The sequence below is a fragment of the Coregonus lavaretus genome (genome assembly GCF_964263955.1).
Source record: "Coregonus lavaretus genome assembly, chromosome: 13".
In the NCBI taxonomy this organism is placed as follows: domain Eukaryota; kingdom Metazoa; phylum Chordata; class Actinopteri; order Salmoniformes; family Salmonidae; genus Coregonus; species Coregonus lavaretus.
The window spans coordinates 50,069,886-50,092,331 of NC_140000.1; the positions used below are offsets into that span (position 1 = coordinate 50,069,886).

At 40.3% G+C, this 22,446-nt stretch overlaps 1 gene segment (V, D, J or C); it reads left to right on the forward strand.

Moving 5' to 3' along the window:
* Positions 1 to 255: 255 nt before the first annotated feature.
* On the forward strand, positions 256 to 1,793 carry LOC311140087 (Ig kappa-b4 chain C region-like). The segment is given in 3 exons: positions 256 to 264; positions 685 to 763; positions 1,351 to 1,793.
* Positions 1,794 to 22,446: the final 20,653 nt, after the last annotated feature.

The following is a 22,446-nucleotide window of genomic DNA, read 5'->3' on the forward strand; positions in this document are numbered from 1 at the left end:
TTTATTCTGCTCTTTTTTTCTCAACACTTTTTTGTTGTTGTTTTATTTTACTCTTTTATAAAAAAAAAAAATGCACTGTTGGTTAAGGGCTGTAAGTAAGCATTTCACTGTAATGTCTGCACCTGTTGTATTCGGCGCATGTGGCCAATAAAATTTGATTTGATTTGTTTTGATTTGAACACAGAGAGGTTTTTGTACGAGCAGTAATAGGGATTGTATCACTGTGGTGGACTTTTGGTAGCGGCACCAGACTAGATGTTGGAAGTAAGTAAACACAAAATTAACCATTATATTTTCCTTTTGATGTAGTCTTTCAATTTCTCTATCAATTTAGCCTCGATATTGAGGATTTTTTAACATACCTTTTTTTACATGATTCTTGGGGGAAATATACAATGGCCAGTTAGAATATAATGTTATTACATCTAATCAACTTTGAAGCTGCCTTTAAACGATGAGAGTGATTTGTCTTCATTTTAGATGAGTTGTATGAATAAACATACTGCACCTTTTAAGAAATGTACAATAAACAGTAGGTTTTGCAAATATTTGGGGGGGAAACTAAACAGAAAATACTTTATTTCAAATGAACAAGATAAAGTCATCTTTGACAAGTATTCATACCATAGTAGATTCAATGATTTAAAACCCAGTCTAAAGAAATTCAGCTTGCCAAATGGTCAGGTGGTTTTTGTACGAGCAGTAATAGGGATTGTATCACTGTGGTGGACTTTTGGTAGCGGCACCAGACTTGATGTTGGAAGTAAGTAACAAGCTCTCTTTATATTTCTTTCTGATAAAATGTGGTATTTACTTTCCTAAACTCTGTCTCTATTAAAATATTTTGATTTTAGATATTTTAGATGTTTTTCAAATTGCATTTGAATAGTATTGGATATAGTAAGCATCATTGTTGCATTGTGTTCATGGTAGCCTTCACTGTTACTGTGAAGACAAACGGTCTCAGTTTGAAACCGACTTCATGATCTAACATGTTTGATACGTATTTAAAATTAATTTATGCTCAAATTCTGCAAATACTATGAATATGAGTAGGCTATTCTGATCAGATCCATTCCTAAACAATATCTGTATGACATGTGTAACTGACACCATATGAATAGTAACTCTAGTTATTTAACCACTTTATACTTGTTAGGTTCATAAATGTGCTTTGTATCATGTTACTTTAGTGTTTTCTCCACATCTTTTAAACAATGTAACTTTTATTTTCATATTTAGAAGGCATTTCCAATTCACTTTATTTTGATGTGTTCTTTGCTGAAGATCATTTCTTACTGTAGCTGTACTTGATGTAGTTACTTAGTTGATGTGTTCTGTTTGTTCCAGGTAACAGAGCCCCCACCCTCACCGTCCTGCCCCCCTCTAGTGAGGAGCTGTCCAGTACAACAACAGCCACACTGACGTGTCTGGCCAACAAGGGCTTCCCCTCAGACTGGACCATGAGCTGGAAAGTGGATGGGACCGGCAAGAAGCAGGAGGCCAGTCCCGGGGTCCTGGAGAAGGACGGCCTGTACAGCTGGAGCAGCACCCTTACTCTCACTGCCCAGGAGTGGACCAAGGCAGGAGAGGTGACCTGTGAAGCCCAGCAGAAATCCCAGACTCCAGTCACCAAGACCCTGAGGAGGGCTGACTGTTCTGGGTAGGACACCTCAGTCACACACCCCTGTGGAGAGAGGCTGCTGGTTCCTCTGCTTTGACTCTGTTCTGAGATCAGATGTTATCTGTCTTATTGATCACTGACATGTAGACTAACAGAGGGCTTTGCTTGAGTTCATGTGTCAATCCTCTCTGTAGACTGAGGTTGTATCAATGTTAGATTAGATGTGTTCTGCTTTATTACTATTAGATACTGTAGGAATGTTTGCTTTGATGCTTTAATGAATAGATTAAAATAAAGTTTTCTCTTTCAATTATTAGACTTTAGTCTTAAATGTTGAATGATATTGAAATACATTCATAAAGCCTGATTCACAGTTTCTATGAAAACTATCCGACCTAAACCTCATTGCTTAGTTATTTATGTTCTAACCACAACGTCATCAACCAGTAGTTCATATTAACACAATATACTACTATTTACACAGATTAACAGGAGAGGTTTAGCCACATGTAGTAGGTGATCTTTGTTCACCTTTCTTGGAACAGTTTTTGACCTGCTTGACAGTAATCTGATGCTATTGAAAATTTTATCGATATCTTCGATGATCACCAATGTGCTCACACCTGCATTAAGCTACATTTATTTTAGAAGTTGTCCACATAATATTAGAAGTATCACATCTTCAAGATAGTCATAGTCTTCTCTACCTCCAACCCCCTGGGGACAGAGTGAACATCTGGTGACAGTACTGTTCTATTCTGGGACAAGCAGAAACACCCAGCCCTGTCTATTTAAATCTCAGTTTCACTCCCACAGCTACAAGTCTAGCAGTTCAATAGTTTCACTACCTGAAACACCCTAGACTGGGCCAGATGTTAGGGAGTGAACTGGTTTTAACCTCTATGGTTGATTCAGGGAGGGAGACATAACAGATATGCCAACATGTAATTCATGACATATAATATGTCTGTTTGAGCCCAGCATCATGTCACATTCACAGATCCAGCATCATGTCTCATTCACAGATGTAACAGTCAATAACCTGTTCACCAAAATAGTTAATATAATGCTAGATGATCACATCAATATTTGGTTGTGAGGTGCATTATGGGAATTGTATCCAGGGGGGCTGATGCTGATATAACATCACCTTCTTCTTCTTTACTTCTTTACTTCTCTCCATCTTATTTTGCATATTGGACTGGTATTGTGGGTATTTCAGAACTTCAAATAACTTTTGGAGGTGCACTACAATGATGATGATGGGGAACATGTGACAGAGCACATCCCCAGGCTCTGTCGTAGCCGGCCGCGACCTGGAGACCCATGGGGCGGCGCACAATTGGCCCAGCGTCGTCCAGGGAAGGAAAGGGAATGGCAGGCAGGGATGTAGCTCAGTTGGTAGAGCATGGCGTTTTCAATGCCAGTGTTGTGGGTTCGATTCCCATGGGGGGCCAGTATGAAAATAAATAAATATATATATATATATATATAAAAAAAAAAAATATATATATATATATATATATATATATATATATATATATATATGTATGCACTCACTAACTGTAAGTTGCTCTGGATAAGAGTGTCTGCTAAATGACTTAAATGTAAATGTAATCTAAATGATGCTTTCTAAACATATTCAAAGTTGACTTCACTAACCAGTGTTCCATGTCACTGTCTCGTGTATGACAGAACCTCAGGTTGTTTTAGTGGGTTATAATCATGTTAAATGATCTTAGTAAATATGGTTGAATCTTTGCTTGAAACTCACTACCTGACTAGGGGACCTTGCAGAGACTGGGATATTTATTCTGAAATCTTGTGAACTAAAATAAACTGATCTTAATATATCAGTGATGCTGACTATAATGTCAACTTATCCACCCTCGTGTTAAATCATTCCTAAACTGACAACACCCACAGTTACAGTGTTCCATGTCACTGTCTCCTCCCCTCAGCACCTGCAGTAGGTCCCAGCTGTAGCAGTACAGTCACTGTGCAGTCTGACTGAGGGAGGTTTTTGTACGGCTCTGTATCACTGTGTGAACACATTACCACTATGGTAACTCTGACAGTAGTAATCTCCTGCATCTTCAGCCTGGACTCCACTGATGGTCAGAGTGAAGTCACTCCCAGATCCACTGCCACTGAATCTAGATGGAGTCCCAGACTGAAGAGTTTTAGCCAAGTATATTAGGAGTTTAGGAGCTCCTCCAGGTTTCTGTTGATACCAGGCCAACCACTGTCCATTGCTGTCACTGTATACAGCACTGCTGGTCTTACAGCTGAGACTGACTGAGTGACCCACTGAAACAGTTTTCACTGCAGGAGTCTGAGTTACAGTGTACTGGCCTCTGGACTCTGAAACAGAGATGGCATGTATCATTAGCATTACATTGTTCATTCATTTGTCCATTTAGCATATTCACTAAAACTGTAATGAGGTTATATATTTATTGCTATGATCCAGGTCCTTTTCTGTAAAATATATTACCTTGGAGACAGAGGGCAAAAATCCAGATGAAGATGGTGATAAAAGTCATGGTTGTTGTGGGTTCTGTTGTCATGAAGGACAGCTCTCAGTCATGAAGTGTTAAACTCACAGGGCTATAAACACTCCCAGACCACTGAAGCATGTGCTGTCTATGCAAAGTGTCCTATATGTAAATAGTCTTCCTGGACAGTCAGACTGATGTGATGTAGAAACATGATAGTTACTTAATCACTGACATGGGTTTTGATATAAGTGCTGAATGGTGACTGATATATTGATTATAGACATCTACAAATGGAGCATATTGTTATTGCTGTGTTATTAGACCAGATAGTATCTGCTTTCTGTCTCACTCCAGTGGTCAGAGTCAGTAACTGCAGTCCATGTGTGGACAGATGCTGATGACTGACTGCTTTTAGCGGGAGATCTCCAGACCTCTGACTTCTCCAGTCTCCTGCTTCACGTGCTGCTCTCTGGAACTACCACAGTGGTGTGAGGGAGGATGTATGGGTAATGTTTAGGGGCTTTATTGTATGTGTTTGAATCATGTTGATTAAATTCTAGCTATTCAAAACACAGGTCATCTTTAGGGGTTTTGATCCTTGCACATTATCTCTATTCAGATTGGTTGATGGTTTTCCTTGAGTTACTCAACAGAGTCATCATGTAGTTAATGGTCAGGAGAAACATTTAGTGATCAGTTATGATCTAAGGTCTTCTAGACATAGCTCTAGTTTGACTCTATTGTTGCTCAGCTCTACTACACACTGTGTCATTGTACTGGATCATCTCCTCCCCTCAGCACCTGCAGTAGGTCCCAGCTGTAGCAGTACAGTCACTGTGCAGTCTGACTGAGGGAGGTTTTTGTATGACTCTGTATCACTGTGTGAACACATATTTACTATTGGGATAGTGGAAACTCTGACAGTAGTAATCTCCTGCATCTTCAGCCTGGACTCCACTGATGGTCAGAGTGAAGTCACTATGAGATCCACTACCACTGAATCTAGATAGAGTCCCAGAGCTAAGAATACTTCCTTGATAAACAAGGAGTTTGGGAGTGTGTTCCCTGGAAGCATCATGAGTTTGGGGTTTTATCCAGGTTTCTTTTGGTACCAGGATAGACACTGATGGCCCGATGACTGACCATTGTAACAATCTCCATGCACATTACTGCTGGTTTTACAGTTCATAGAGACTGGCTGTTCTGGGAGAACAGCTTTCACTGCAGGAGTCAGAGGCACAGTGACTTGTCCTCTGGAATAGTAATCAATAGTTCTGAATAGAAATATTAACATTAATATACATTATTGCTTTGTTTATATTTAACAAATTTTCAACAATATATTCTGAAAACGTTAACCTTGAAAGCAAAAAGCCAGTGTCCAGATGAGGATGGTGATAACAGTCATGGTTGTTGTGGGTTCTGTTGTCATGAAGAACAGCTCTCAGTCATGAAGTGTTCAACTCACAGGGCTATAAACACTCCCAGAGCAGTGGGGCAGATACATTATGCAAATCAGTGTTTCAAATCTAGGTTCCCATCATTAGAATATATTTGTCCTGCATGAGTTTGCTTTTCTAATAATAGTAATTAGGTGGGTGCTTATATTTGTCCAATTCACACGTGTATTATACGGGAATTGGAAATGTTTTTGTGAAGGGATATCCCAAATCCCCCTGAGACATCCTAGGAGAGCGGGGTCACAGCCAGCATCTGCCATTATAAACGGTGACCAGGGAGCAATTAGGGTTAAGTGCCTTGCTAAAGGGCACATCAACAGACATTTCACCGTGTCGTCCTGGGGATTTGAACTAGCAGCCTTTAGGTTACTATGCCAACGCTCTAACCGCTAGCTACCTGCCTTCCCTTTAATAACATCAAACAGCAACTGTTTACTCTTTCTACTCAAATAACTCATGTATGGCTTTTATGTCACACCACCATTGTATTTTTATTCTGATGATGATCAGATATAATGAACTGTCTGTTCACTCATGCTTGTTCTCTTATGTAAGTTCCTCTAATCAGTTAGTGAACACTTCTCTAAACTAAAGCTGGTAGGATTCCTCTGGTAGTGTTGTCTGTCCACACTGACTTTACCACCACTGTTAAATCTGAGATCAACATCTTTAATAAAGGAATATACAACATGGATCACTATCACTACTGCTGCTGCTGTTGTCTTTCATATGGACAATATGGAGGAATACTAGCAACACTGGATCTAATGCTGGACTGTACCTACAGACTAGGAAAACACCTGATACACAGAAGAAGGAAAAAATACTCATATCTGGATTTAAGATACAATTCATATTTGTATTATCTAGAAACAGCTTATATGAAGTGTTTGTTCTACCTGGAAGATGTTAAAGTGTATTTGTGTTGATGATGATTCAGTATGAGTGATCTTCACTGTAACAGCTGCAGCATCACAACACAGAGAGGTTTTTGTACCAGCAGTAACATAGATTTTATCACTGTGGTGGACTTTTGGTAGTGGCTACAGACTTGATGTTGGAAGTAAGTAAACAACAAAATTTACTGTTTTTTTTCACCTTTTGATGTCGTGTTTCAATATCTATATAAAGTTAGCCTCGATATTGAGAATTGTTTTACTTACTTTCTTTTACATGATTTTGGGAAAAAAAATATACAAAGCCTACACATAATATGGCCAATTTTAATAAGTATGTCATTACATCTAATTACATTTGACCTGCCTTCAAACGATGAGAGTGATTAGCTTACATTTATTAGATGTGTGATTAAACATACGGCACCTTGTAGGAAATCTTCAATAAACAGGTTTTGTAATTTTGGGGGAAAACAAAACAAAAAATACTATATTTTGAAATGAACAAGATAAAATCATCTTTGGCTAGTATTCATACCATATTAGAGTCAATGATTTCAACCACAGTATGAAGAAATGTAGCTTGCCCAATGGTCAGGAGGTTTTTGTACCAGCAGTAATAGGGATTGTATCACTGTGGTACACTTTTGGTAGCGGCACCAGACTAGATGTTGGAAGTAAGTAAAAAGCTCTCTTGATATTTCTTTCTAATTACACTTATTATGTACACTGCTCAAAAAAATAAAGGGAACACTAAAATAACACATCCTAGATCTGAATGAATGAAATAATCTTATGAAATACTTTTTTCTTTACATAGTTGAATGTGCTGACAACAAAATCACACAAAAATGATCAATGGAATTCAAATGTATCAACCCATGGAGTTCTGGATTTGGAGTCACCCTCAAAATTAAAAGTGGAAAACCACACTACAGGCTGATCCAACTTTGATGTAATGTCCTTAAAACAAGTCAAAATGAGGCTCAGTAGTGTGTGTGGCCTCCACATGCCTGTATGACCTCCCTACAACACCTGGGCATGCTCCTGATGAGGTGGTGGATGGTCTCCTGAGGGATCTCCTCCCAGACCTGGACTAAAGCATCCGCCAACTCCTGGACAGTCTGTGGTGCAACGTGGCATTGGTGGATGGAGCGAGACATGATGTCCCAGATGTGCTCAATTGGATTCAGGTCTGGGGAACGGGCGGGCCAGTCCATAGCATCAATGCCTTCCTCTTGCAGGAACTGCTGACACACTCCAGCCACATGAGGTCTAGTATTGTCTTGCATTAGGAGGAACCCAGGGCCAACCGCACCAGCATATGGTCTCACAAGGGGTCTGAGGATCTCATCTCGGTACCTACTGGCAGTCAGGCTACCTCTGGCGAGCACATGGAGGGCTGTGCGGCCCCCTAAAGAAATGCCACCCCACACCATGACTGACCCACCGCCAAACCGGTCATGCTGGAGGATGTTGCAGGCAGCAGAACGTTCTCCACGGCGTCTCCAGACTCTGTCACGTCTGTCACGTGCTCAGTGTGAACCTGCTTTCATCTGTGAAGAGCACAGGGCGCCAGTGGCGAATTTGCCAATCTTGGTGTTCTCTGGCAAATGCCAAACGTCCTGCACGGTGTTAATAATATAAATATTAATATGCCATTTAGCAGACGCTTTTATCCAAAGCGACTTACAGTCATGCGTGCATACGTTTTTTTGTGTACGGGTGGTCCCGGGGATTGAACCCACTACCTTGGCGTTACAAGCGCCGTGCTCTACCAGCTGAGCTACAGAGGACCACGTGTTGGGCTGTAAGCACAACCCCCACCTGTGGACGTCGGGCCCTCATACCACCCTCATGGAGTCTGCTTCTGACCGTTTGAGCAGACACATGCACATTTGTGGCCTGCTGGAGGTCATTTTGCAGGGCTCTGTCAGTGCTCCTCCTGCTCCTCCTTGCGCAAAGGCGGAGGTAGCAGTCCTGCTGCTGGGTTGTTGCCCTCCTATGGCCTCCTCCACGTCTCCTGATGTACTGGCCTGTCTCCTGGTAGCACCTCCATGCTCTGGACACTACGCTGACAGACACAGCAAACCTTCTTGCTACAGCTCGCATTGATGTGCCATACTGGATGAGCTGCACTACCTGAGCCACTTGTGTGGGTTGGAGACTCCGTCTCATGCTACCACTAGAGTGAAAGCACCGCCAGCATTCAAAAGTGACCAAAACATCAGCCAGGAAGCATAGGAACTGAGAAGTGGTCTGTGGCCACCACCTGCAAAACCAGTCCTTTATTGGGGATGTCTTGCTAATTGCCTATAATTTCCACCTGTTGTCTATTCCATTTGCACAACAGCATGTGAAATGTATTGTCAATCAGTGTTTCTTCCTAAGTGGACAGTTTGATTTCACAGAAGTGTGATTGACTTGGAGTTACATTGTGGTGTTTAAGTGTTCCCTTTATTTTTTTGAGCAGTGTATATGCATATGGGAACTTGCTAACCGGTGCCACTGATCCTCTACACGGGGGCCCCACAAGTGTGCGTACTCAGTCCCCTCCTGTACTCCCTGTATACCCACGACTGCGTGGTCTCACACATTTCCAACTCCATCATCAAGTTCACTGACGACACAACAGTAGTAGGCCTGATAACCAACAACGACAAGACAGGGAGAAGGTAGGCACTCTGATGGTGTGGTGTCAGGTAAACAACCACTACCTCAGGAAAACAAAGGAGCTGATTCTGGACTTCAGGAGAAATAAGGCTGGGCACGCCTCCATCCTTATCAACGAAGCCGCCGTGGAAACGGTAATAAACTTCAGGTTCCTCGGCGTACACATCTCCGAGGAGCTGAAATGGTCAAAACACAGGACTCTGTGGTGAAGAAGGCACGACAGCGACTCTTTAACCTCAGGAGGCTGAAGAAATTCGGCCTGTCCCCGAGGGACATCACAGTGCTCTACAGGAGCACCATCGAGAGCATACTGTCATGCTGCATCATAGCCTGATACGGCAACTCCACCGTCGCTGACTGCAAGGCACTACAGATTTGGTACACTCAGCCAAACATACCATTGGGTGCACATAGGGCTGTGGAGGTCATGACATTTTGTCAGCCGGTGATTGTCAAGTAAATAACTGCCGGTCTCATGGTAATTGACCGTTAATTAAAATAAACACGTTTAGCATCTCCTGGCCTCCACGCTTAGCCTACAAGTCACTGATGCAGACCTTTGGAACATCTAAATTTTAAAAAGTCGAATAAATCCATGTAATATAGCCTACACCTTCACGATAAATCCATTCTTTATTTTAGACAGATCTAAAGAAACATGATATGAAGAAAATGTAGTCTATTTCAGAAGAACAGATTTGCATACTCTGAATTGCCCTTATTTTAGGCCCTGATTTGGCTATGCCATATGGCTGCGTACTACACTAGTTAATTTAGCTGACAAGATTTGCTTAGAACTCCGTGGCATTATTTTACATTATTTTATAGTATGAAGAATACAAATGAATATAGCTGAATAAAATAGGAAGGATATTTTCTCCAAACGATTTGAGGGAGTGCGCACATGCGGCTTATTCTGTGTTGAGCGGTTAACAAAGAAACAGGTACTTTAATTATCCTTACTTTAGAGTTACTAATGTAACTTTGGTTGTGATATAAACTTTGCGCTATATGTTCTGATTTATAATACATTCTAAGGCTGCATGATGCAACTCTAATGATGATTTGAACAAAGTTGAATGAAAGGCATGAGCTCTGCTTTGTTTTTTGTGCAGGCTATACACATTTCATCAGTCTCTAATTCACAATCTGACAAGCACTTGATAATGCCTAGAATTTCCTTCCGGAATCCCCTTTGTGTGGCCGTAATGCCCCCTTCAAAAATCCACTTCTTTGCGGCCAGTGGCCGTTGTGCCCTTGGGCTGAATATAATAATAATAATAATCTTCTCTCAGCTGCATGCTCCGAAGCACTTCTCACTCACATGGCTCTACATCACGTGATCGGGTATTTCTCAAAGGCTACAAGTGAAGACAGACACATCAGCACGCAACTACACTCTTCCTTATCCAATTCCGAGGCGCATATTGAAGATATTGGAAGAACTGTCCACATTTACTTTTCATCAGCCAACAAGATAAGTAAGCATAACAAACAGCAAAAGCACTAGCCTATGTCAATATACTATCCCCCATAGTACAAAAGTTGACCTATTCTATTCTGTGCAAGAAATAAATATTCCAAACATAGTCTGGGACAGTTGTGGGATGCGATAGATCCCAAATTAATACAACCACTAGCATCCCCAAAAATATTTTAAGCAATGAGGCTGACACAACAAATCAGAACGTTTACCTTAAAATGTTGATAAACTATTAGGCTATTTCTTCACATTATAAGCGCAGCAATGCGAACACGGCAGTAGGCTATAAGCGCAAATGTTCCATTAGATAGGAAAACACCATTCTCAAAAGTGACTGCAAATGCGATTATACATGTAATGCTTTTATTATAAAGGTGCATTTCTATGTTAAAAATGATCTTCCCTAAACTTGAAACTCATGCGCTGTGTATGTATGCCAGTTAGGCTCTACACCCGTTGTAAAGCGGATTAATGTGCTTCATTTTAAGAAGTTATTTGGCCACTTGTTGTGATACAAACCTTTTCAAAACATATAAGCCTATGGGCTAGGCTACATGAGGTGTGCGACTATCATTTGAAAAAGTTGCAAAAAAATAAGGAATGCGCTGTTTCTTTCCTTAAGCTGGGCATCATTCACAAGTGATAATGTATCATTCACAAGTGTTAGGCTAATATTGTCACCCATCAGACTTGTCACCCATCTTGTCTTTACATATACTAAATAATATACAGTATGTGTGAAATTTGTTTTGATTTAGAATGGACCATTATCATGCACCTGTCTCGAAACAGGGTCAGGGGACAAGAATACATCTCATCTATGCACTTAAATAGCGAATGGAGGAAGCTTTTCCCGTGGTTCATTTTCATGCTAGCCAGGTAGGCTATACTCCTGTTGTAAAGAGATGCAATGTGTTTAATATTAGGAAAGTTGATAAATAAATATAGTAGGCCTAGCCTATAGAAAGCTGATGGGATCCTCCTCTTTTTAATAGAGGCAATCACTCTGTTTTCTCACGCAATTGCATTGCCTATATAAATGTTACTGCAACATGAGCTCATGGGCTCTCATGAAGTGTTTGATTAGATTTTCGATTAGATTTCCATTGATGTCAGTGATTAGAGGGGCAATAGAGTGCTGAGTACCAGGAGGTTAGCAAGTTTGGTAGGATACTAATGACCATCAGCAGCATCAAAGCTTGGAGAAGCCTAATTACCGTGACTAAACGGCCACGTTAAAATTGACTGACGTAATGACTGGCGTTAATACGGTCACCGTAACAGCCCTAGGTGCACACTGCCTGCCCTCCAGGACACCTACAACACCAGGAAGGCCCAAAAAAATCATCTTGCAACACTTTGCAAAAGGACAAAAAATATAATTTAATTCTGATTGATGATTTTAAACCCAGATTGGAGGGCTGCTGATCACTGTCTGCACATGTTTTTAAACCTGCTATTTTATTGTGTTGAGAAAATTCTATAAAATACAGTTCTGTGATCTCAGACAGTATTGTCCATAACTCTGTAGGGTGAATAACGTGTAAAATATAATGGCAGTGACCCTAAGATGTCCTCATAAACAAACGTACCAGTGAGTCTGTGTCACGATCGTTACAGGAAGACCTAAACGGTCAAATTGACCCCGCCCTTCTACTGTGATGGCCAATCAATCATTTTTTTTTCAACCTGTAATATGTGTATTACGTAGGTATGATGCGTGCAAGGGAGTTGCATGAATGAAGCATACACAACAAATGGGCATGACAGAGGGGGCAGATTGTGGGACAGAATAGGAACACAAAATTGAGCGGGCACAATATTCCAACTAAGTGGGCATTGCCCACTTTTGCACCCTCGTGGCGCCAGGGCTGGTTTCAGCGTTGTTTTCAAATCCATGGACAGCGTCCCTAGAGGATCTGGCACTGTCAATCAGCGCTTGGGTAGTTTTGCTTTCTAGATGGCAGTCAATACGAATAGAACTAACGACCAGAGAATACCTAAAACGTCACTTGACAACCAGTGTTAGTGGATGTAGCATCACGTTTTGTAGAAAAATGTATGGTTTGGGAAATAATCTTGATTTTTTATGCTGGTAACACGTTGTATAAAAGCAATAACATCCTCGAGGCCATGTGTTATGTCACAAGCCATGTTCTTCGCCTCGTGGGTATGACGATATCACAGCCATGATAAAAAATGTCATAACACATGGCCTCATGCATTATTGCTGTGCTTCAAACTCTGCATGTGGACATTTGACTGGTAATAGCTCCCATTTGACCTATGTACCGCCATTGTCAACCAGACAAATGACAAATATCGTCCACACTCACATGACTCTATCTTTTTGACTGTACCTAAGGCTCTTACAGAGCTGTGTTTAAAAAAAAAAAGATGTTCCAGTTTTCTGGCCTTTCCAGGAGGTCCTCTCTTTGAATGAGTAGTTGGGTAAAATCTATGGTGGACAATGAAGTGCGGGGCTGTCAATGTTTTGACCCCCAGATGTACTACCCCTCCGTAAAGAGTTCTTGCCTTCTCAATGTGTACATTTCTGTTGTTAAACTAGTGCTTTGTGTTTTATGTTGTAATTGTGTGTAAAGCTTTGCGTGCTGCTATTTTGGCCAGGTCTCTCTTGTAAAATAGATGTTTAATCTCAATGAGACTAACCTGGTTAAATAAAGGTAAAATGATGATGATGATGATGGGGAATATGCGATCTGAATGATGCTTTCTAAACATATTTAAAGTTCACCTCATCTAGTGACCAGTGTTCCATGTCACTGTCTCTTCCCCCTCAGCACCTGCAGTAGGTCCCAGCTGTAGCAGTACAGTCACTGTGCAGTCTGACTGAGGGAGGTTTTTGTTTACTATTGGGATAGTGGAAACTCTGACAGTAGTAATCTCCTGCATCTTCAGCCTGGACTCCACTGATGGTCAGAGTGGAATTAGTCCCAGATCCACTACCACTGAATCTAGATGGAGTCCCAGACTGAAGTGTTTTGGTATAGCAAATGAGGAGTTTAGGAGCTCCTCCAGGTTTCTGTTTATACCAGGCTACAAGCAGGAGGGGGACTACAAGCAGGAGGCTTGTGAAATCTACATCCTAAACTGACTCTGTCTCCATGGTGGAAAGCTTTCATTTCAGAAGTCTGGGTCACAGTGTATTATCCTCTGGATTCTGAAACATAGAAAAAAAAGTTATATGAAATGTTAACATTATTCCTTTGTGTAAATATATATTGTAACCTTGAAAGCAGAAAACAGGTGTCCAGATGAAGATGGTGATAAAAGTAATGGTTGTTGTCATATCTCGTATAACCAAATACTTCTCTGCAGCTGCCACCACAAAATCTATTCTCTGTGATTTATGTTCCATTTCTGCGGTACAGTTGATAACAATTGCTTTGAACGCTAAGAAGACAACCTTACTGAAGCATAACTCACTTCTTGCCCTATCCCTCTGTGCTGGCACAAATCTACTACTCACTGGGATCCTATCAGGATCCCTCACCCTTGACCCATCCTCCTCCACTTCCTTCACTGCCTCAGCATACGACACCCTCTGCACTATTCTGATCCCCCACCCTTGAACCATAAACATTGCACCTGAAACAGCGCAGTGGATTCTACACAAATGTTCTTACAGGATAACTAATATATCCTAACATGACTTTGTCTGGCTCAAGACTCAAAAGAGCTGACAATGACTCCTCTGTTTCACCACTCTCCCCACCGGACCTGCGTCGCACCAAACGGCGGGCATCACAAACACCAGACATTTTCAACTTAAATCTCTAAATCCACAATTATTGCTTCCCCAGAAATCCCCCCTTTCAATGGTGCCCTGTTCCAAAGCAAGAAACAGATCTTGACCCAAGTTACGTGACACGGAGCGCCCTCTCCCTCTCATCCTGGTTAACTTCATTGATTTAACTACCTCCAACTCCTTTCTCACCCACCCTGAAACCACAAATAGATCTGCCAAAAGACAAGGGTCCACCTTCTCCAAAATGTCACTACTATTGGTCAAGATTCTTCATTATCATGTCTGACACCATTCTTCTTCAACACACATCTACCCACTACACTCGGCTCTTCTCCTTCTTCCTTGCTGTCCACAATCACATCTGTCCGTTCACCACGCTCTTGTCGCACCTTCATCAGCTACATTGCTTGCAGAGCACGCACTGAAGGCACTTCTCCAAAACCCAACTTCTGTTCCTTAGCCCATTTTACAAGTCTGACTATCTCGGACCTCTCCATGCTTCCTTCAACTTCTCACAACCTTTGTTCGTTGAAAAGGTTTGTGTGAGCAGCAGCATTGTCCAGCCAATCATGGTCTTAATTGGTTAAAAAGCCTCAGCTGGATTCAATTAAAGAATGGGAAGGTGCTGAAAAGGTGTGGCAGGAGAGACGTTTTGCCTTGACAGAACCACAGGACATTTTAGGGGGTTGTAATCATGTTATATAATCTCAATAAATATTGTTTAATATTTGCTTTAAATTCACTACCTGACTGAGGGACCTTACAGAAGCTGGGTTAATTATTCTGAAATGATGTGAGACATTGCTATTGCACATAGATGGAAACCGTTCAACTTATTGTGTGACATGTTACAAAAAAGTTTGTTTTCCATAGCAACAGGGGAGGAATATTTATGTAGTCTGGACCTATGGGTGTTGTCACTTAAGGAATGCTTTGATATGAGAGGGGATGAGTTGACATATTGTCAGCGTCACTGATATATTTAGCTCAGTGTTTTATATTTCTGCAGGATCGTCCATGACGATACCAGTGATTTGGCCGCCTTCCGGAAAAGTCACTATAGTGTCTAGAAGCCATTGTCGGGGGCTAGAGAGTCCCCACATGGTGCTAGTGAAGGAAAAATTCGTGTTTTAGAGCTGGATGTTAAAGTATAATAGTGAATAATATCAGTAGTGTTGTATGCTAAATGAACTATTTTGAGATAAAGTTGTTCATGTCTTCTTGCCTTTGAGTTCAAATAAAGATTGTTTTGAGAGTGCTACTCTAATCTGGGACAAGCAGAACCACCCAGCCTTGTCTATGTAAATCTCAGTTTCACTCCCACAGCTACCAGTCTAGCAGTTGAACAGTTTCACTGCCTGAAACACCCTGGACTGGGCCAGATGTGAGGGAGTAAACTGGTTTGAACCTTTATAGTGGATTCAGAGAGGGACACAAAATAGATATGCCATCATGTAATTAATAACAGATAAAATTGTATAAATATTATACTTTATGATAATACTGTATAGTGTATGTCTCTACATAAATGGGTCTAATATTCGAGCCCAGCATCATGTCTCATTCACAGATCTAACAGTCAGTAACCTGATCACCAAAACAGTTAATATGATGCTAGATGATCACATCAATATTTGGTTGTGAGTTTCATATGGGGATTTGATTTAGGGAGGCTGAAGCTGATGTAACACCACCTTTATTTATGTTTTACTTCTGTATATCTGACTCTGCATAGGGACAGGTATTGTGTGTTTTAAAACTTCATTTAACTTATAAAAGTGCACATTCCGACCATGACAACAATTATTCACAAGCATTATGATGATGATGATGATGGGGGACATGTGATCTGAATGATGCTTTCTAAACATATTCAAAGTTGACTTCACTAATCAGTGTTCCATGTCACTGTCTCTTCCCCCTCAGCACCTGCAGTAGGTCCCAGCTGTAGCAGTACAGTCACTGTGCAGTCTGACTGAGGGAGGTTTTTGTACGGCTCTGTATCACTGTGTGAACACATTACCACTGTGGTAACTCTGACAGTAGTAATCTCCTGCATCTTCAGCCTGGACTCCACTGATGGTAAGAGTGAAGTCACTCCCAGATCCACTGCCACTGAATCTAGATGGAGTCCCAGACTGAAGTGTTGTAGCATAGTAAATAAGGTGTTTAGGAGCTCCTCCAGGTTTCTGGTGGTACCAGGACATACAGGTATAATCCCCAGGACATGCATTAGCTACATTTGCACTGGTTTTACAGTTTATAATAAATGTCTGTCCTGGGACAACAACTTTCACTGAGTCTGAGTCACAGTGACCTGTCCTCTGGATTCTGAAACAGAGACATTTAAGAATATTTTGGAATGTGTTTATTTTATGTACATTTTCATGAATGTCGATCTGTCGAGGCAGAGGCAATTTAGATTTAATATTTTGATAAGTAAAACAATTTGAAGATCATGATATTCAATTGTCTTACCCTGAACTAAGAACATCAATATCCACAAGAAGCTCATGATCAAAGTCATTGTTGAAGTTCTGTTTTCAGAAGGACAGCTCTCAGTCATGAAGCGTTAACCTTACAGGGCTATAAAAACACTCCCAGACCACTGAAGCATGTGCTGCCAATGCAAAGTGTTCTATGTAAATTGTTTTCTTGGTAAGGACCCACATTCATAACAGATACATATATGTATATATTCTTAAATCCCATTCCTTACTAGTTTTGTGTGTATTGGTTATATGTTGTGAAATTGTTAGATATTACTTGTTAGATATTACTGCACTGTCGGAGCTAGAAGCACAAGCATTTCGCTACACCTGCTATAACATCTGGTAAACGCGTGTATGTGACAAATACAATTTGATTTGATTTGATTTATGTTATCAAATTATGTTATCATATTTTAAATGTAAATCAGTGATCCAATATTAAACTGAATTATCTGCATTCTTCAATGGATTTACTCATAACCCAGGACTATCAGTCCCTATTGTATTATACTAGTACTTCAGTACTATCAGTCCCTATTGTATTATACTAGTACTTCAGTACTATCAGTCCCTATTGTATTATACTAGTACTTTAGGACTATCAGTCCCTATTGTATTATACTTGTACTTCAGTACTATCATTCCTATTGTATTATACTAGTACTTCAGTACTATCAGTCCCTATTGTATTATACGAGCACTTCAGTACTATCAGTCCTTATTGTATTATACTAGTACTTCAGTACTATCAGTCCCTATTGTATTATACTAGTTCATCAGGACTGTCATTCCCTATTGTATTATACTACTACTTCAGTACTATCAGTCCCTATTGTATTATACTAGTACTTCAGTACTATCAGTCCCTATTGTATTATACTAGTTCTTCAGGACTGTCATTCCCTATTATATTATACTAGTACTTCAGTACTATCAGTCCCTATTATATTATACTAGTACTTCAGTACTATCAGTCCCTATTGTATTATCCTTGTACTTCAGTACTATCAGGCCCTATTGTATTATACTAGTACTTCAGTACTATCAGGGTGGTACTGAGAGTGCTCTGTGCATGAAGGTGCTCACTCTTGTGTGAAGGAGGTTTTTGTACGGCGACTTCACCAGAATGAATCACTGTGGTGGACTTTTGGAAGCGGAACAAAACTGGTGCTGAAAAGTAAGTCCTTTTTTCCCTTTCTCTCATAAAAGTAAACGTAATCATGCTATTAAACAACATTATGAGATGTTATCATCTTCTCCAGAGGAAAGACTTTTAGGCTATATCCTTTTAGAGATTTCTGTGGACAGATTGGTAGATTGGTAGAGGGTAGAGTCAACAAAGTGAGAAAATTGTTCACATACCACCATGTTTATGTGGTAATAAAACCATAAGTATTCTAACATGATTAAAAAATATATTTGGTATACAGTATTGCATGTCAGCTCATTGTTCTGTCGAGATGTAGCAACTACTATTTCTACAATATAAGCAACACTTTGTATTGTATTCATAGTAGTTGTTAACACTGACATGGTTTAAAGGGGAACCTCATCTTTAGATTTGATTAGTATTTTGAGGTCATTTTGGCTTTTGTCTCAGAGTAGATTTGACAAAATTGATATGGAGATTTCATGTCTGATTTTACATTGTGAATATGAAATAATACTGTATACAAACTATATGTGATATCTGTTTACTGCATGTCTTATAGATTCAGGGGCGGTTTCCCAGACACAGATCAAGGCTAGTCCAGGACTAAAAAGCAAGCTCAATGGAGAATCTACATTTAAATATATTTGTAGTCTATGACTACGCTTAATCTGTGTCCGGGAAACCACCTCTGTGTTTTGTTGCTCTTGGTAGGCTAAATTGTAGATTTTCTTTTTTGCATTGATCTTAAAGATTAAATGTTTTATTGTCCTCTCTACTGTAGCTAGATGTTTAACCTGTGTATAATGTCGATCTGAAATAGTTTTGTTCACTAATAACACAGTGTTACACAGTCCCCTCTCCTCCTAATCTTTTCCATTACAGAGTAGCAGGAGTAAATTACCCCCCCCTCTCCTAATGTTATAGAGTAGTAGTAGTAGTAGTAGTAGTAGTAGTAGTAGTAGTAGTAGTAGTAGTAGTAGTAGTAGTAGTAGTAGTAGTAGTAGTAGTAGTAGTAGTAGCTGACCCTCTCCTCTCCTCTCCTCTCCTCTCCTCTCCTCTCCTCTCCTCTCCTCTCCTCTCCTCTCCTCTCCTCTCCTCTCCTCTCCTCTCCTCTCCTCTCCTCTCCTCTCCTCTCCTCTCCTAATATATTCCATTATAGAGTAGTAGTAGCTGACCCTCCTCTCTTCTCTCCTCCAGCTGGTCCCTCTGTCAGGCCCACAGTGTCTCTGCTCCCCCCGTCCTCTGAGCAGCTCTCCGGGGGCTCGGCCACATTGGCCTGCCTGCTGAGCGGCTACTCCCCCCAGGGGGCGATGGTGAGCTGGGAGGTGGACGGAGCAGAGGTGAAGGAGGGGGTCCTGACCACCACAGAAGAAGAGAAGGGTGGCCACTACAGCCGCAGCAGCACCTTGACCCTGAGCAAGGCACTCTGGGAAGAGGGAGAGGTGTACACCTGCAGGGTCGCCCACGACGACACCAGTGATTCAGCCGCCTTCCGGAAAAGTCACTGTAGTGTCTAGAAGCCATTGCAGGGGTCTAGAGAGTCCCCACGTGGTGTTAGTTCTGGAAACATTAGTGTTTTAGAGCTGAATGTTAAAGTATAATAGTGAAAAATATGAGTAGTGCTGTGTGCTAAATTAACTATTTTGAGATTAAGTTGTGCATGTCTTCTTGCCTCTGAGTTTAAATAAAGCTTGTTTTGATTGAAATATAACCCCAAGAGTTGATTTAATCATGATTCCAGTGATCACTATCTCATGAATAGGCAGCACATTTCATATTAATTTATATCAATCAGCTTCTTTCATAATTTAGCATTGTAGCATATAGCTCCTCTCATGTTTTCAAACAGAATTAAAAAGGCATCTGATACAACAAATACTCTGCAATCATTTCTACAACTGAATGATCCTGTTATACTGTAGCATCAATACCAGTGATAATAATTAGTGATATTTGATAATAAACCTCTAAGATCTGCTCTCAGAACTCACACTGCTAAACAGTTACTTTCCATAACATATGTATATTTATAATGTTTAATTCTTAATATGATTTTATTAATGAGAATTTTTAGCAATGGTTTTCAACGACCTGTGGTGTAAACTTCTTCATTATATTTCTCCAGATCTTCTCTACCTCCAACCCCCTGGGGACAGAGTGAACATCTAGTGACAGTGCTGCTCTATTCTGGGACAAGCAGAACCACCCAGCCCTGTCTATGCAAATCTCAGTTTCACTCTCACAGCTAACAGTCTAGCAGTTGAACATTTTCACTGCCTGAAATACCCTGGACTGGGCCACATTGATTGACTAGCTAGGGTAAAAACTATGGTGGACAATAAAGTGGGGGGCTGTCAATGTTTTGACCCCTAGATGCAGCACATCTCCCCAAATAATTATTGCCTTCTAAATGTGTAATGTGTAAGGTTTTAAACTGTAGTGCTTTGTGTTTTATGATGTAAATTGTGTGTAAAGCTTTGTGGCTGCTATTTTGGGCAGGCCTCTCTTATAAAATATATGTTTAATCTCAATGAGACTAACCTGGGAAAATAAAGGTTAAATAAATACATAAAAATATGTTTCAAAATATCGAACTGTTTCAGGTGAACTTTCACGTCATTACAAATATAATGAGTTACAACCATGATAACGATGATGATGATGATGATGATGGGGATCATGATGATGCATTCTAAACATATTCAAAGTTGAGCTCCTTACTGACCAGTGCTCAATGTCACTGTCTCTTCCCCCTCAGCACCTGCAGTAGGTCCCAGCTGTAGCAGTACAGTCACTGTGCAGTCTGACTGTGGGAGGTTTTTGTACGACTCTGTATCACTGTGTGAACACATATTTACTATTGGGATAGTGGAAACTCTGACAGTAGTAATCTCCTGCATCTTCAGCCTGGACTCCCCTGATGGTCAGAGTGAAGTCACTCCCAGATCCACTGCAACTGAATCTAGATGGAGTCCCAGATTGAAGTGTTGTAGCATAGTAAATAAGGAGTTTAGGAGCTCCTCCAGGTTTCTGGTGGTACCAGGCTAGTTAGTTAGTACCATACACATCAATGCTGGTTTTACAGTTCAGAGAGACTGTCTGTTCTGGGAGAACAGCTTTCACTGCAGGAGTCTGAGTCACAGTGTACTGGATTCTGAAAAATATAATGAAAACATTTATATGTATGAAATATTACATATAGTAATGAATAGTTCTGAACAGAAATATGAACGGTAATGTAAATGATTCCTTTGTGTAGATTTAATAAATTTTCAACAATACATGGAATACTGAAAATGTTAACATTGAAATCAGAAAGCAAGTGTCCAGATGAAGATGGTGATAAAAGTCATGGTTGTTGTGGGTTCTGTTGTCATGAAGGACAGCTCTCAGTCATGAAGTGTTCAACTCACAGGGATATTGGGATAGGTTTCTGTTGGTACCAGGCTAGATAGTTATTACCAAGCACTGCTGGTTTTACAGTTCAGAGAGACTGTCTGTCCTGGGAGAACAGCTTTCACTGCAGGAGTCTGAGTTACAGTGATCTGGATTCTGAAAAATATTATGAATTAATGATTGAAATATTACGTATATTAATGAATTGTTCTGAATAGAAAATTAACATTGATATTCATTTTGATGGTGTAGATTTAACTCAGTTTTGAAACAAAAAAATCAAGAAATTAATAACACATTCTTAACAACCTTCAATTCACTCAAATTGATTACTTTTCATTATACAAACATGAAACTTAATTTTCTTTACACTTGATGTAAAAGGCAAGTGTCCAGATGAAGATGGTGATAAAAGTCATGGTTGTTGTGGGTTTTGTTGTCATGAAGGACAGCTCTCAGTCATGAAGTGTTCAACTCACAGGGATATAAACACTCCCAGAGCATTTAAGAATTTGCTGCCAATGCAAAGTTTCCTATGTAAATAGTCTTCCTGGTAAGGACCCACATTCATAACTGTTAACTATGATACAGTTTATTTTATCATGTTTTAAATAACTTCTACTGTAAATCAGTGATTCAATATGAACATTTATGATCTGCTTTCTTTAGTGGATAATACTCATAATCCAGAACTATCAGTCCCTATTGTAATATATTAGTACTTGTAACAGGTGAGTAGAACGGAGCCAGGTGCAGGATGTGTGAATCAAAGAACAGGGTTTATTAGCCAATACAGCAGTCTTCAGCAATGTGTCAACCAAATACAGTGCGACTTAAATGTGTACTGGGAAAACAAAACACACGGGTGAATATCCTGGCGATAAAAGTAACATGATGCTCAACACGAGCTAACGACACCTCCACATGGAACAATAACACACAAAGACATGGGGGAGCAGAGGGAATAATTATACAGAGACTGATGAGGGGATATGTACC